A 3,804-nucleotide genomic window follows, 5' to 3' on the forward strand; every position below is an offset into this window, starting at 1 on the left:
CAGGGCCGGGCAGAGGCGCCGGGGTTCCGCGCGGGGGCCGCACGGGGGAGGCCGCACATCCCGCAGCCGGGCGGGCGCGGGGTCGGCGGGGACAGGCGAGCGCCACCCGTCCGTCCCTGCGCGACGTGGGGAGCGCGTCTCCGCGGGATGCCTTATCTCTAGAAACTTCCCTCTCCAAAAGGCATGGCTTCCCAAAGCCCCCCGCGGGCTTTGCCCACAGAACTCTGGACGAAAGGTAGTTTGATGAGTGAATTCGGGAGCCAGACCCAAACAAATGTTGAGTCAACCGGTTGCGCCTCTCTGGGCCTCGGTGTGTGTTGGCTGTCCTTTCTCTGCCCTCTTAAATCAGAAGCAAGAAAGTCGAGTCCACTTTAATCCAAAGAGATCCCATCTTTAGGACTGAGAAGGGCTGGGGATGCAGGGCCGCCGCAGAGCGCGTGGCCTGGCATGTGCAAGGCCCTGCGTTCAGAAAAAAGAACAGAGGAGCAGGACGGGAGTGGGGGACCTAAAGCCAAAAAATGAGAGCGAGTCACGTGCCAGGGCCACTCGGAAGAGTAGGCTGTAGCGGCCGGCTTTGGGCCTCCCCAGCCTGGTGCGGGTGCTGTCACAGCCTCGTTTTACCCAGAAAGTAAAACTGAGGCCCAGAGGCTCCACGTAATGCACCACTCTAGTAGTGGGGACAGGAGCTGAACCCCGTCTATCATTTCCCATTGCCTCCTGTATGTGCCTGTATGTGCCCGGCACCCTCTGCCGCTGGGGCAGCGGGACCAGCAGCATCTGTTAGGTCTGTGACTTCAGGTTTTCTTTATGCACAGGCTTGCCTGAGATTCATACAGTATACCTGGAAGATTCCTGAGCCAATAACTTGCAGCTACACCAGTGTGTGTCAGGTTTGTTCTCAGCGATTTACTGCAGATAGTAACACATTCGGCCTTCCAATCAAGCCCATGAATTGGGTTATATTTCCGTACAGGGTAATGAAGCAACATGCCCAAGATCACACAGAAAGATCGAATAGGGTTTACGCCCACAACCACTATCTGTACCTAGTCCCTCTAATGAGACGGACAGGTGCTGCTTGTAGTCTCTCAGATGGACATAGTTACAGGAAATCAGGGACAGGTATGATGACAGCATTCAGTACCACCTAATGCTCAATCCACACTGAAGTTTCTCTGATTATCTCTATGATATTTTTATGCCATTGGTTTGTTCAAGTCCGGATCCAGACCACATCTGCACCCACCACTTGGCAGTTCTGTTTTGAGTTGTTTTCTTCTAAAGTAATCTCTTCCTCTTTCTTTCTATGTAATTAACTTGTCAGAATGATTTCCTTTTAAAATATAATTAAAGTAAGAGGTTAGCAAGATAAAGCAGAGAACATTCTAGATTATCCCTGAAATATGAGAGCTTCATCAGTACCTAGGGCAACTCGGGAATATGCTAAACACACAACACCTACCTTTTATCTTGTGCGCATTGCTAGGGAGAAGTAAGAACCCTCCAGGTTTCATGTTGTCCCTGCTAGGACTCTATGACTTACACCACAGTCAGTACAGGAAAGTGCACTTTGAAAATCTCTGCGATATTTTTTGGTTTTCATCCTTTGTTCCTGGTTTATAACTCCTTCTCTCAGCAGGTCATAGATGCTAGAATATCTTTCCCAAGGCAGGTAATGGAAACATTCATTTTCTAGGTACCATGGGGCCACTGACTATAATGAAATTGGTTGACCTACTTTATCTGATAGATTATAAAGCCCCTATTCCAGAAGAGGTCCTGCCCCGTACCCTCGGGGAAGGATTGCTGCACAGCGTGGCCAGAAAGAATCTAAACAGACAGGCCCTTTTTGGGGTTTCCCTGCCTGGTCTGTTAGCACAGACCTGGTGGTGCTGAGAGGTGGGATCCCTGGAGAGGACATGGAAACCCCATACCCCTTCCCTCATACCCCATCTCTTCCTCTGTATCCTTTGTAATAAACCAGCAAATGTGTTTCCCTGAGTGCTACAGGCAAATTAATTGAACAAGAGGATCATGGGAACCTGATTTATAGCTGCTTGGTCAGTGAAACAACTTGGGGCAGGAAAGTGGTATGAGGACATCCTAGCGGACCGAGAGCTCGGGCTATGGGACCTAGTGCCATCTCCAGGTGGGAGGTGGCAGAATTGAATTGAATTAGGGGTACCCCACTGGTGTCTGCTGCAGAACTGACTGATGGCCTGCTCCTGAGGAGAAGTCCTCACAGTTTTTGGGATCACCAAAGCCTCTTGCAGTGATAGGGGGTCGAGAGTAAAGGAAGCAGAACTTTTTCCTCAACAGAATCCCCAAAGCCTCGAGCAGGGAAAGGAGTTAACGCTTAACGCGTCAGTGCCTGCTCCCAAATGCCCCCGGTGGCTCCAAGTCAGGGAGTCTTGAGCTCCCTTGCCAGGCTGATTTGAATTCATTGCCCAATAGACTTCAAGGCAGGGCCGCTTCCTCCAAGGCTGCATCAGCAGGACTGGCAAAGACAGCAGGTGACTGCTGCCCAGCCTGGCCCAGCCACAGTCCTGAGCCTGAGGGTGGGCTTGGGGGCTTTGATATCTTTTTTTTTTTTTTTTTTTTTTTGTCTTTTTGAGACAGGGTCTCGTTATGCAGTTCAGGCTGGCCTTGAGCTCACTTTGTAGGCCAGGCTGGTCTTGAACTCGCAACGATCCTCCTGGCTCAGCCTCCTGAGTGCTGGGATTATAGGCATGCACCACCACGCCCAGCTGGGGCTTTGACATCTTGCTTTGCAAAGATGATTCTCGGTCCTGTGCCCCTGGTTTCCCCTACCAACTGGGTACTAGGGTTAGCTGGAAGATAGATTTCGGGGTACCTCTCTCTGCAATGAAAGTGGGGAGCTCCCTTTATTTTCAGGACTGGAGTTTGAACCCAAGACCTACTGCATGCTAGACCAGTGTTCTACCACTGAGCTGCCACCCTAGCCCCTTCTTAAATTTGGAGACAGGTTGCACTAAGTTGTCCAGGCTGGGCTGAGCCTGCTGTCCTCTTGCCTCAGCCCCTCAGAGTGCTGGGATTACTGATGCGTGCCACCATGCCTGGCTCCCAGCCCTTTTTATTTTATTTGGAGACAGGGTTTTGCTAAGTTGCCCAGGATGGCCTTGAACTTGCCATCCTCCTGCCTCAGCCTTCAGAGTAGCTGGGGTTAGAGGTTGGCACTACCACACCTGGTTCACACCTCCTTAAGCCAGCCAAAATAACCAATCTATGGTTACCAAGTAATAAAAGTCTATTGTAGATTATCAGAAAGATAAATCAATGCACTCATAAGAGAAGGAAATTTATCTTTAAAATTAAAAAAAAAAAAAAAAAAGAAGGAAATACCAGGCACCTGGCCCTGGAAAAACAAACACTAACATTTGGGGTATATCCTTCCACATTCTTTCTCCATGTACTTGTATATTTTTAAAAATAGCTTTGTTTGTTTTTTAATTTTTTAATTTTTGGGTTTTTTTGAAACGGTTTCACTATGTACTTCAGGTTGGCTTTGAACTCAAGTACGTAGCTCAGGCTGGCCTCAAACTTCTGGCAGTCCTGCCTCAGGCTCCCAAGTACTGGGATTACAGGTGTGTGCTACCATACCCCACTAAAAAAAAATAGCTTTATTAAGATAACAGTCTTGTACCTTAAAGTTTGCACTTTCTTTTTTTTTTTTTTTTCCCTTTTTGAGACAGGGTCTGGCTATGCAGTTCAGGCTGGCCTTGAGCTCACTTTGTAGCCCAGGCTAGTCTCGAACTTGCAATGATCCTCCTGCCTCAGCCTCCC

At 49.2% G+C, this 3,804-nt stretch overlaps 1 protein-coding gene across 6 annotated transcripts in view; it reads left to right on the forward strand.

The window, feature by feature from the left end:
* The window catches only part of LOC102019700 (carbohydrate sulfotransferase 6), a 9,774-nt gene that overhangs the window by 1,575 nt on the left and 4,395 nt on the right, over window positions 1-3,804 (forward strand). The window contains exon 2 of one of the 6 annotated variants that reach the window (XM_005403443.2): window positions 816-890. The exons of 4 other annotated variants lie outside the window; for them this stretch is intronic. The gene's annotated coding sequence lies outside the window, so the exon portion shown is untranslated. Of the gene's footprint in view, window positions 1-815; window positions 891-3,804 lie in introns of those variants that run through there. One more of the 6 variants, XM_013503856.1, reaches the window with a different exon arrangement.

This window comes from Chinchilla lanigera, unplaced genomic scaffold (assembly GCF_000276665.1).
Source record: "Chinchilla lanigera isolate Chin_1 unplaced genomic scaffold, ChiLan1.0 scaffold00083, whole genome shotgun sequence".
In the NCBI taxonomy this organism is placed as follows: Eukaryota; Metazoa; Chordata; class Mammalia; order Rodentia; family Chinchillidae; genus Chinchilla; species Chinchilla lanigera.